Below are 13,906 nucleotides of genomic sequence, written 5' to 3'. Positions count from 1 at the left end.
CAAGACACATATAAATAGATGCACAGACAGGCGGACGCCAGACATGGTTAAACCAGGATTTCACGTTGATCAAGAATATATATACTTTATAAGGTCTCTAAAGCTTCTTTTGAGTGTTACATACATTATGGAAAAAAGCAAAATGAGTGAGTGAGCAAATGAGTGGGTACAGTGAGTAGATAAGACAAAGATAAACATAATAAATAAACTACAACATAGTTTTTTTTAATAATAAAAAATTGCCTCATATATATTGATATGAAAATTTATTTTATATTTGTCGAAGCCTTCGACGCAAATAAAATTTAGAATTCTTCAAAATACACGATGAAAAAACCGATATTATATTTGCTACTTACATATAAACTTAGTGTTTTTCGTTTTAAAAACACAAAACTCTATACTTTTGAGAGAACGCGACGTTATATAAAGAAACTATTAATAAATTTTCTGCCCATTCGAATAATGAAAATGAAGGAGCAAGCTGATAAATTGCTGCTAATTAAAAGTGTTGCTTCTATTGTTGATAACAGAAACGTAAAACAACAACCTTCTCGCTTAAAATTTGGTTAAAGATTGGATCATCTTGTTATTTCGTTGTTTTCGGTAGTACTTAATAATTTTGTGGCGCAAACGTTGCTAACAAGAAGTGTCTTGTCTTATTATATATAAATTTTTTGCTGCTTGTCACAGTGAAAGTGACAATAAAAGCTACGAGAGCAGCTTGCAACAATAATAGCAAACAAAAAATAACAAATTGCATTTTCAGCTTAATCAAATTTAATATCGACCCTATACTAGCCACTCCGTCCTTGTGTACGATGAAATGCTTAATTAAAAATTACTTAGCAGGGTCTGGGTTAGGTTCGAATTGGTACGCAACCTAGTAGTTACGTGAAAATTTCAGTCAGATTCACATTATGGAAGGGAGCAAATTGCCATCTACAGTCTTTTTATTTAAACTAAATTAGAGGTTTTGTGTCAAGCAAATTCCACAACCATCAATCCATGTTTAATGAACGTAAATATTTGGAAACATCAAACCCAAACTCAGTTTGGCAACTCTCTCGCGCGGTATGGTCGTCTATATTTTGTTTCGGCAATTAATAATTTAATTTCTTGTTGAATTACGTGGCTACTTTGCTTTATAGTGTGTGAATTTATAATATAATTTGAAAAGAAAGCGAGTGAATTCAAAGTAAAAGAAGTATTTTTTCTTCACGCTTTCATGCATTGGATTTTTGCAAACAAAAATTTGAGCTCTGACATAAATCTCTCTTTTTTTTTTTTGTTTTGTTTTTTTTCTCTCTTTTTCTCTGTTTATTTTTTCGGTGTTTGTAGTTTGTTTTGCGTTTGATCTCTTGTTCTAGTGTCAACGTAACAGAGAAGTTTTGCTGAAATTGGTTGATAAATTTTTGTGTTGAGGATTTTTTTGCAATATGTCTGTCTATTCTTCACAATCCACTTCTGTCTTCTGGACATTGAGTGATTCGTTTCGTGTTGGCTTTGCGATCGCTTTGGCCACGAAAAGTGTGCCGGTATTATCGGCCGTGCTGCGGTCATAGATTTCTAGAAATTGTTCACGGAGACGAGAATTAGTTTCTCTGAATTGAGTAAAAATCTCGGCTCTTTGTGGGAAAAGTTTCAGATCATTAAGACTAGGTTTGATGAGTGTTATTTTATTGAGCATTCCTCTTCTTCCCAAGCTAGTAAAATTACAACTCGTAGCGTAGCGTGTGGTACGTCATCTCTAATTCCTCCTAAGTCCGATTCGATTAGCGTTTCCATAATGTCCTCAAAGAACGTCAGCGTTTCTGATATGGCTGAGTCGGTCTGTAACAAAAAGGTTACAAATAAGCCGGCAAGTCCTTCTGGTTAAGCTATGCTGAAGTGACAAGAGTACCGCTTCTTAGTGGCGTCACTCACTCAACTCAGGCGTGATCGCTTAAAACTAATAAAGAGCAATATAAATCCTCCTCCCCCCTGGCTGTTTGAGTGTGAACGCTGGTCGCCAAACTGGGCACGCCGCACTAGCTGCTCGTGCAAGTGTGGTTGCCCCTTCTATATTCTCTCAACTCAAAACTCCCCAGTCGTGAACCCTACTACTCCTAGCTGTAATGACATTTGCTTGACGGGTTAGTATTTTTAAAATGGCTTCGTCTCAATCTAGAGCAATCGCATCTTTTAAAATTCTTGCTCCGACTAAAAACATTGATATGTTGTTTGATAAACTACTTGCCAGTGGCCTGTTGGATTCTTAATAAAGGAATTTATCCCTCGTGATCGTCCCCGTAATACTAAACCAGTAGTCCTCTCGCCTTCAAAAAACTCGATGTTTCTTCACGTTTACTATCTCTCTTTTATCAAAACGTTAGGGGCGTAAATTCAAAAATTCGTTCTACCTTCCTAAATTCAGTGGGCACGGAGTTCTCTTGTTTGGCCTTCACTGAAACTTGGTTAAAACTTGATCTATATTCGTCTAAACTTTTCCGCAATTCTTTCCAGGTTTTCAAAAATGATCGATTGGATCGCATTGGTGGTGGTGTATTAATTGCCATATCTTCGTCATTTCCGTCCAAATCAATTGAATTTCCTACTACTCCTGACGTCGAATTTATCGCCACTCGAGTGAAAATGCCTGACATATAACTATTCATAACCTGCTCCTATATTCCCCCAAATTCTGATGACACCATGTATAAGAAACAGGCCGAGCAGTCGAAACCCACCGATTTGGTAGTTGCGTTGGGAGACTTCAGTTTTCCTCAAGTCACTTGGTGTTAAAGTGATGGTTCTGGCTGTTTGATTCCTACTTCAACATCTGATAGAGCTGTTGTGTTCTTTAACGAACTAGTTGATCATAATTTATTTCAATACAACCTTATCCCTAATTGTAATGGTAGACTGCTTGGTCTCTGCTTTGCCAATTTCCCTGAGATTAGTGCAAATCGTTGTCCACCTTTTAGTTTACCCAAGGATCCTTATCATCCAGCAATGTGTATTTCCTTTCAAGCATGATGATTCGCTGAACTGTTTTAATGTTCCAAATCCAACTTTTTGTATTGCTAAAATATCACGTTTCACATATAAGGCTTGATTTCTCAACTGGAAGCATTGAAATTTACTATCATTGTTCTATCATACATTAAATCTAGCTATTTCGGCATCTATCATTGTTCTATCATACATTAAATCTAGCTATTTCGGCATCTGTTCCGGTCAAGCAATCCCGACCTCAAAGCAGATTTCCCCCGTTGTTTAATAAGACAATTAAATCTTACAAGAATAGAAAAACTACGCTTTTCAAAATATATTCGAAAAGTGCCTCTGCTTTCGACTATTTCGCTGACTCGGCGGCAAGACATGATTTAACTCCCTCAACCACCAATATTATTGCAGATACCTTTAGTTAACTACATTCTCTCTGCTCGCTAATCCTAAATACTTTTTTAAATTTGTTAACTCAAAAAGAAAAGTATGCACGGATCCCTCGCATATTTGTTTTAGTGGGTCTGGTTCCTCGGATGATTTTTAAATCTCAAATCTGATCGCTGAGTAGTTCGGTCGAAACTTTTCCACTGCTAATTCCGATTTATCCGCAAACTACCCTCATCCTATAACTGATTTGGTTTCAATTCCTATGATGTTGTTTTTAAAGGGTTGAGTTCTCTAAAATATAGTTGTGCGCCTGGACCTGATGGAATTCCATCATGTGTACTTAAATCTTGCGCTGTCGAGTCATGTGGTGTGATCTCAAAGGTTTTTAACCTGTCCTTGAATTTAGGTGTTTTCCCTTCGTGTTGGAAGGGAAAACAACACCATGTTCCTTATTCCTATCCGCAAAAGTGGAAGTAGACAATTTGTTGAGAACTACAGAGGCATAGCCAAGTTGAGTGTCTTGCCCAAGTTGTTCGAGCGTATTGTGACTCAGCATTTGGCCTTTGCCATTAATTCGTATATTTCTCCGCACCAGCACGGCTTTCGGAAAGGGCGATCTACAGTCACCAACTTGTTAGAGTTTACTTGTCATGTTTTCAATGCTTTTTCTAGTGGCTCTCGCGCAGATGTAATATACACTGATTTAAGCCAAGCGTTTTATTTGGTTAATCATAACTTACTTATCTTTAAACTCCAAGCCTATGGCTACCGTTTCTATTTAGTGAAATGGATAAGCTCTTATCTGCAAAGTAGATCTTTCAGGGTTACGTTTAACATCATCACCTCGGATGAATTCCCCGTGACGTCTGGCGTACCTCAAGGCAGCCACTTAGGACCCATTTTATTTAGTGTACACATTAATGATCTCCCTTCGGTGATTAATTCCAGTCAGATCTTAATGTACGCTGATGATCTGAAACTGTTTTCTTCCTTCTCTCTAGAATCGCAATCCCATCACCTTCAAAATGACTTCAATAATTTGGTTGCATGGTACTCTTTGAATTTTCGGAAACTAAATCTAAATGAATGTAAGAAGCATTTTTTCTCAAGAAGAAAGTCATTCATTACTCAGTATTTTATTGATTCGCATAAGTTGGAGGACGTCGATTCGATCACAGATTTAGGCGTTCTATTTGACCATACTTTTAACTTGCATAGTGAGCTCTCGATTAGCAAAGCTAGGTCCGCGCTTGGTTTTATAAAAAAGGTGGTCCAAAGAGCTTGATGATCCTTACGTTACTAAAAGGCTGTACATGTGTTTGGTTAGACCTATACTCGAGTATGCCTCTGTTGTGTGGTCTCCTTCATATAGGTGCTACGTAGATTCAATCGAATCTGTTCAAAAGAAATTCTTGTTGTTTGCCCTTAGGAATTTGGGTTAGGATCCGATTGCTTCTCTTCCCCCCTATGAAAATGGGTTGTTTCTGTTGTCCTTACCGTCTCTCGAAAAACATAGACTTGTTCTTGGGGTTTCCTTCGTAATCAAGGTAATAAATGGTGCTATTGACTCACCTGCATTACTTGGTGAAATAAGCTTTAATGTCCCCAACCGCTTCTCTAGGCACTTTATCTTGGTTAAGCTTAGTCAGTATAAATATAATTATGACCTGTTTAATCCGCTCAGAGTTGTTTGCAAAAGCCTAAATGACGTCTACCACTTATTCTCGTTATCGGACTCTTTAAAGTCCATTAAAGCAACATTGCTTAATACCCATAATTTACCTATGTCGTACTTAAACCAGCTGTTAACCTTAAAATGTCACGATGAGTCGAAAATGAATTGTTGTTAACTATTATCGGTTGCCAAGCTTATGCATGTTTGCGATGGTTTAGGGGCTCAAGCGCAATTTGGTCGTGTACCGGTTGTGGGTGTGGCTCTATACTAGTTGTATACATGCTTTTTTTCCTTCTTATTTATTTTATTGTACTTATACTAAAGTTTGATATTAAATAATTTAAGATTTACTTTAAGAATCAATTGAACTCGACTGCCAAAATTTTGAATTCAGTTTCTTGTATAAGTAGAATAAATAAATAAATAAATAAACCACTTGTAGCGTCGATAGAGGACCGTCTTCTTCTGTTTCCCCTTTACTTCATATGTCTACTTTCTCGGCACTTCACATTTTGTGTTACCTTTCATCACGGGACTACGTCTCCTTTTGAGTTAGTATTATCCCCGTTGAGCTTTTAGATCTTACCTTCTGTAAGGGGGATAAAATGTGTAAACCTGCGCCTGCGATCATACTAAATGTTATGAGCTCGCTCCTTCCACTGTGGATAGTATATATGTGGATTTAACCGCCTATGGATTGTTGTTAGTGATAGTTACCAAATCTAGTCCAAAGAACAATAACGATGGAGTAGTTATAATTCAAGCAGGGAAATTCATACGTCTTTTTAGGGTTGCGTCTGACAGGTTCATGCACACTGCGAACTGTTTTTTCAGAACTAAGTTGCAGTTCGACGATCTGAGTAAATCTAGTGTGTTCGATATAAATTCAGTATAGCTCCCAAAATCTCTCTCTTTCTCTGTCTCTCTCTCTTTCAATTTAAAAATTACAATTCCTCCACAATAGCTTGAACAGACGTTAAATAATTGAATATATAAATTCAAGAAATCTGGAAACTTCTTAAAGCAAAGCATATCATAGTTGTATTCGGTGATTTCAATTTATACAATGCTTCTTGGGAATGGGATGAACAATCACTAACATCCCTTGTATGAGGCCATTCTACAAGTCTAGGATAAGTGGTTTTCGTACTGACTTTTCATCCTATACCGTCAAAAAAAATAAATACGTGGTAACGAGTAGAATATGGTAATCGCTTGATTTAAAAACAATGCTTACTAACTTTAGGAAGAATACAAAAACTTTTTATGGCCTTGTGGGCTTTAAGAGAAAAGACTAAGAGTGCCCTTCATATATGCGTTTTAATGAAGTTGACTCAGCGGCCCTGAAACGATGTATAATATATGTACATTTTTTGAGCAAACTTATTTAAAAACTGAATTATCTTCAGAAACTAAATTATAGCTGTGGTAAACTATGTTTAATGGGTGCCGAAACTCTCACCTCCTCGTGATGATGCCTGGTAACGATCTTTCTTATAGGTATACTAGAAGACGCTTTGCTATGAGGATTTATTAGCTGTACATAATAATTTGCTACTCTGGCTGTAGTTTAAGCACTTAGTTTATAGGGATTGTCTAACCTTCTGCATGGCATCAGTTAGGCATGATTAACCCGAATGCAGCAGGCACCGTGAACTGAGGTGGACATCCCAGGTACTCTGAATCTACTAAATCAATTTCTTATTTGTATATAGTCTAGACTGAGTACGGAAGTGTATCTCAATAATATTAATAGTTTAATATAATAAATAATTTAAATTAATTTAATAGTTTTATAAAAACCTTGGTCTTGTAAACCAAAAAGTAAATTTTTATATTTTTAAAACATCAAGAAAGAAGAATTTCTTTACCATTAATTTTCAAAATTAATGTTTTAATTAAACTACAGGAAACCCTATGAATTTCCTTGATTTTTTTTTTTTAATAAGAAAATTAATCTATATGCGGAAAATTTGAGAATTTTGTAACCTTTGGTGCGATGAATTTAAAAACAATTTTGCAGTAAGTACGCCAACATAAGAAAAAATAAAAGTGTCGTGAAAATGAGTTTAACTCCCACGATGATGCCCATCGTCGCATGAGTGTAGCCCTTGATCCTTCATTTCAATAATGATCACTACTTCTGCCGAATTATAATTGAAAATAAATTTGATTGCTGAGAATCCAGCTGATTTTCTTCTGTGTTGGTACGAATAATTCTAGAACTTAATGTCTTCTTAATAAAAAATTTGATGAATCGAGAGTTTAGTTCAGTTTCTTTGTGGATTCCGAAATGATTGAAATTTTTCCCTCCTGGCAAAAACGAACTTTGCCAAATTCTAGGCAAAGCTTTTGTAAACTTTTATCTTTTCGTTAATCTATAAAAAAATATACTATTTTATACAATTTTATTTTTCTAACAAATTTGCAGACCTGCCTATTAATGATTAAATCCCAAAAATTTTAACAACATAAAATCTGAAAAAAAGTAAAAATTTTGTCAAGTCATATATTATCCACGAACTCAATTGTTAAATTATGCTTTGGTCCATCAGAAAAAATTTTGAAGAAACGAAAAAGCCCATAAATGTTCTCCTAATTGCTTCCCCATAAATTAATTGTTGTTGTGTGTTGAACTTAAGGACAAGCGCCTGTCTCAGTTAAGCCCTATAAAAGACGCACTATTAAATCATCATTCGTCAAGTATTCCAGCCAAGGAATATATTGTGGTGTCGTTAATTGAGCTGTTAATCACTACTTCGTTACTCTGATAATTCGAAAACTAATTTTGTCCCTTTTTTATAGAGTACTACGGGCGAATCATCGATTAGTTTAGCGATTTTGGCTGGTTTCCATCTATCAGATGTAGAGGTCCGTTCAATAACTTGCTAAATTTCAGTAGAACAGGCTTCTAAACGGAATCGTTCCTGAAAAAATACGTAAGAGCATGTTATGAAAGGAATTTGACATGCCTGAACTGATGGCATGACTAGAAAAGGAAAGAAAGAATACGGCAAGAGCTTATATGGTGTGTGATTTGGAGAGAATACAGCTGATAAATTTTCATATGTGAAAAAAGTAACGTTAATATACGAATCAAAATAGGTAGCTGCCTGCTTTAACAGGTAGTTATACTTTGTAATATTACTTACAAATACAACTCTGTGCAATGCTGGGTTGTTAATCACCCTAATTGATAAATGAATGATTTTGAGAGTAAACTTTTGTCAAGTTGTGAGGAAGAAAACCGAGATTGATTTTTGGTTGGTGGAGTGGAGTGGTCGAAAAACGTGAGTAAACAAATATCAAAAAATGAAAAACCGAAAAAGGCGTATTACAAAGTGTAATTAAAATTTAAAAAGATTAGAATAAAAACTCTTGAATATCGTTGAGTACGTTGAATAAATGTCTATAAATGTCTATTGTATTTTTCGATAAAGTTCCTTTAAGACAATGCTTGAAAATATAAAAGAATCGAACTGATGAACATGTAAAAAATTTTCCATTTGGGTTGACGCTATATTAAATATTTCGTGATTACTTGATCTCTAAATTAAAGTGAATTTATAAATGATAAAACAAAGTATACAAAGTATACAAAAGACAGAGGTTGCCATGCTAACAGTGACATACTAAATAAATAATAAAGTATTTGAAATACAAAAATATTTTGCAGTAAAAATATTTTATATGCATTAGTGATTTCAAATAAAATATGATGTACCTATTTAAAATAGAAAGTAATCATATACGTACAGAAGTAACACTAGATTTTAATAAAATATGAATTCCATGATCTTTAAAAACTATATGTACACATATTATATATAAAAATGAGCGTACAATAAGTGAATTACGAAGAAGGATCCGGATAAAACTATGTAAGTTATTTTTTTACCGTTTGGACGTAAAAGCTATACATCAAGGGTATAAAATATATTATTCCTGTTGTTAGTAGAAAAATAAAAATTTTCCAAAAAGTAAGAAAGCAGTTTACATAAATACCTGAATTAAAATGATAAATTAAAAAGTGACTTCATCTGAAAAAAATTATAATATTTCCCGATTTGATGTAAGGTGGACGAGATTAACTATTAATTCAAATTTAATCAAATCGGCTAGAGCAATTTTCAACTTACACTGCCGTGAATGTTTGGTGATCAAATTCTGAGTGAAGCAAGTGATACACATTGCCATGAAACTTTGACGATCGAAATCTGACTAAAGTAAAGAATACATTGTACTTAAACATAAAATAAATCTGCTAGACTAATTCACAACTTACACTGCCGTGAAAGTCTATTGATCAGATTCTATCTAAAGAGAATAATACACCGAACGTGTAAATACGAGAAGTTTTAGTTCCTGAATAACAATTTTACGTATCCGAGAATCCAGAAAATTTCAACCGTTGCACAATTTTTGTTTTATTTATCTGAGTAAATTTTTGTGTCAATTATACAAAACCTGTTAACATTAGAATAATGATTAGAATACGATAAATAACGTACTAAAGCAAAAAAGTGGATATCTAAAAATAGAGTAAAAGGAATTTTTCTTTGGGAGGAAAGTAGCTTTGGTGTTATCTGACGCAACTTCAGGGTATTCCATTGCATATCATGGGCCGAGCGAGATCATAAGTAGGGTACAAAATGGTCCAGGTGTTATGATTCGCCCGTTTGTTCCATATTTGAAACTAACACATACTTTCCGAACTAACTAGCTCAGCAATGACACGTGCACCCATCTCCTATAGCTTCCAATCTTCTTAAAACGGCATTCAAGTGTTGTCCCAAAAATTATAAAGTCCGTAGTACGATATTCATACAGACTGGGAGGATCCACATAGATTGAGTTACGCTGTTACTTGTTGTTGAGTTATTTGAATTTAAGATTTGAAGCATGTTTTGTAAAATAATAATACTCGAAGAAGGTCCCATATTGACATTGTATGAAATATCTCAAAACGATTTGTAAAAATTAAAATGAAAAAGTAATGACAAATTCTTAATTTCGACAAAATATGAAGGTAAATGAGTTTTATTTGTTGTTAACCCGCTAAATTTTTGTATATGCAATTTTCAGTAAATTATTAAGCGTATCTTCCCTGTAAAAATGTGCGTAGCTTACATATATATTTATATATACATGATAACGTTTAAGCGTATTTCCCAACAACTTATAATTAAAAAAGTAATAACAAAAACATAAACGCAAAGCTACTATTAAGTGCCTTAGCACAAACGACATAGTAAAATCGTCCCAAATCAAATTTTGTATGGATAATGTGCAACAATGAATATATGGAAACGTTTATATATATTACATTTTTATTAATATCAAAATGACGTTATGTTGTGTGTTTGCTCATTTAGCAAACAAAATAAAAGCTAATTTAAACGTCGAATTTTTCTTGATTAAACTAATCGCACAGAAACAAAACTGTTTACAATAACAATTTGGATATGAAATTTGCGCAACCATCGAAACGCTAGGTAGTTCAGATGTTGTTAAATCGAAAAACTGAGACCATTTAACAAAAAGAACCAGATTTCAAGCATCGAACACCTTACATTTTACTTAAGCATTTCAACACAACACGCAACGCTGATTGATTGAATTCATTGCGCGTCACCAAAATGTGCAAATATGCAAACATGAAGATAATATTGCGATGACTCTGCTAGTATTCTGTGCAATGGCTATGTAAAGAAAAAGAAGAGTAGACGTATTTACAACGCATATAGTGAAAACTTTTGAAGAAAGAGACAAACAAGGCAAGGGGCAAAAAGAGGAAAAGATTCAGACCGATTTAAAGTTTAGTGTAATCAGTCAATCAGTCAATCATCCTTTTATATGTAATTACACCAACTTAAATTACAAACAAACTTTTCGATCAAACCCTCTAACTTTGACAGCAGCAATATCATGGCAACATCGTAAACAACGTCATCTACAACTCTGTTTCTCTTTCGGTATTTTATTTTGCTGTTTTCTTTTTCTTTTATTCAAGTTGAAGTATTTGATGCTCTTAGTAATGACATTGTGAATGAAATTGCTTTTTTTTATCAATAAAATCATGAAATCTTCATTATTTACAATTTGCTAAACGAGCATTTTTAATGATTTTCTTTTTGTGAGAGAAAGGTGCGTCTACAAGTTGTTGGACCCAACTACGCTTTTTATTTTCGACGTCGAGAATAGCACCTTTAAAAACGCTCACATCAGATTTATGGCTTCACTACCCAATGCGCACAAAATTCATAGTCGAATTCGATAGTCGGTTTATCATGTTTACGTCATCAATCACACAACTTCAAATCTTTTGTTGGTAAAGGGGTAAGTCATATTCAATCGCTTACCAATAAAACAATCTGGCGTTTCGGTGTAATTTAAATCCTGTGCATGTTTTGCGACCTTGATATTCGTATTATATCAGGAAGTCAAAGCTGATCCTCTCAAACCATTTGATTTGAAAAGGGGCACAAATTATTTCATAACATTTCGGAAGAATACATAAAGCCCCAAAAGCAAGCATATTGCATCGAACTGAGCTTTATTCATTATGAATATTTATCGATTCAGCTGTGGGAGACTTGTAAAATGAAATTTTTTGATATCCGACGTTCCATATTATTATCAAAATTTCACTCTTTCACTAAAGCGCCGCTCATGCATTATTATCAATCGATTTTGAATTAACGGTCGTAGGTAAACGGCAAGCAATCGGGCGCAATAATACGCTAATCAAATGAAAAGTCGAACTGTTTATTTCGCATAAACGGTTAATTCAATATTGTGTAAAAGGCAAATAAAACTCAACAATAACACTTTTTAGTTATTCTACTAAAATCATATGTATCGGTTTTTATTTTCGTGTTCACAATCGCCCTTCAGTGATAAGCATTAAAAATGAACCGATAGCATAAAACAATGTCAATTCTGATGTATCATTTGAATTGATATACAACTAAACGTTTTTGTGGACGAATTATTTTTCTGAAATTAGGGAAAGTCGCCTATGCATGTGGGCACGGCGGTGACCAGTGAAGGTTGTAAGAAGAAAGGGGTAGAAAAGGAGTAGCGTTTGCAAAAGTTCGACTCGAAAATGGGGATATAAGGTACGGTGCAAAAGACCATTGATTGCAGGTTCTTCTAAACCACTTTATCCACTGTATGGATAAAAAACGGCGAGTCGCGGTAGTGTGTTTTATGGTAGGCAGATAAATTCAGAGCGGGTAGCAACGCTGTGAATGCCGCGTAGTCCTCTTAAAGACGTAATTGGTTGACAAATAACTATTATCTCGGTAGAAATGTTGCCGCAGTTGTAACTATATATATGCGAAATACAGCACACATTACGACTATGTATCGAGGGTTTTGGAAATATTTTTGTACAAGCAAAGTTTGGATGCTCCCGCCAACACATGCGACTTGTACTCTGATTTTAGCCAAATGTAGGTGGTAAGCCTATGCCAGAGAAGAAAAAAGAACGGAGCGCTGCGTGTATTCGCTGGAGGAAAACGCATCAAGTGCAACAATTATGGAATTGTTGTCCAAAGGCTGTTGAGCAAAAATGGTGTCGCTATCAAATGCAGTTAGTTTGGAGACAATAGCCACGCTCCGACGAAAGCTTTGAAGATATCTAACGCATCGATCTTAGTTTCACCAAAATTCGTTCCCACTTTTAGGTAACGTTAGGTTCCCAATGGGCTGATTTTTGCGAAAGCCCCATTGTCTTTCGCTTATTAGCTTGTTGGATTCCTAGTATCCCATTAAATGGCAGTTCGCCATTGTTCCTATGTGCTTAGCTGTCGTGGAAGAGACGACAGTTGGCTAATAGTTTGCAGGGTTAGTTGGGTCACCCGCCTTGAGTGGGCATTTGAAATCTTCCAGCAAGTTAATAAAACGACGTTGAGGTACCACTGTAGCATTATCGACTTATCGTAGTCTATCCGTTTAATAATCATTTATGCTTAGTTTACACTTTCATATATTCTCACATAATGTAAATGTAGCTATAACTTAGTTAAGATAACCTACTTCAGCTATAGCCCACATTAAATGTAACTTTAGTAGCAACCTAGTTTAAAACTATTATTTTACTTAAGCTAGCATAACTATTTATTATATAATCACTGACCACAGTTTAGTTGTGTCGAGAGTCATAGAGCCAAAATTCAAGTAAAGTTAATAAACGGCAATTTATCATTACATTAATTGTGTTCTCACTACACCACATTGTGACGATATTAGTAGAGCTTGCATTGTTTTTATTTTATTTGCAAAACTAGTTAAGTTGACAAGACAAAAGAGAAATTCACGACATTAAGATTTTATACGGATTTCTGTTAAAATTTGTACATTTAACAATTGTAACGAGTCTTCTTGGGCAGGGTAGAAACTCAGCCACTGCAAGGTTCGTTGCAAGGCATTTCAAACGAAACGAAATGTTCTGAACCTTCGGGGATGTTCTTATAACTTCTTTTATTGGTATGCGAGATTACAAGTGGATTTGCAGCGGGTTGTGACGGAACCAGCGAGGTGACCCGACGAACGATTTGGCGCGCACGTGGCTAGAGGGTTTTTTCCCTTCTCTCGTACTACCGGATTACTTAGGCGGTTAAGGCTCAGTTGGAACGTCTATGACCGGTTTGATGCACACGTCGTTGGAAATCGCGGTTTTCTACAAAAACAAACGGATGCGTTGTTCGTGTCACAGCTGCCTGGGCTCTCTGGGCCAACGGTTTGTCTCTGGCTGGTTATTCGTATGCAAGAACGATGTTTCCCGGTCCTTCAAGGATGGCGGCGAAGCCACACCTGTCATCCCCTATCCGTAATGGGCAGTAGTCA

The 13,906-nt window shown here is 35.2% G+C and overlaps 1 protein-coding gene across 2 annotated transcripts in view; it reads right to left on the bottom strand.

Moving 5' to 3' along the window:
- The window catches only part of LOC119641855 (endophilin-B1), a 93,958-nt gene that overhangs the window by 1,124 nt on the left and 78,928 nt on the right, over positions 1 to 13,906 (bottom strand). The gene's annotated exons all lie outside the window — the stretch shown is intronic.

Source organism: Glossina fuscipes, unplaced genomic scaffold (assembly GCF_014805625.2).
Source record: "Glossina fuscipes isolate IAEA_lab_2018 unplaced genomic scaffold, Yale_Gfus_2 183, whole genome shotgun sequence".
Taxonomy (NCBI): Eukaryota; Metazoa; Arthropoda; class Insecta; order Diptera; family Glossinidae; genus Glossina; species Glossina fuscipes.
Note: the sequence above shows the minus strand (reverse complement) of the source record. Positions and strands in the feature narration are given on the sequence as shown.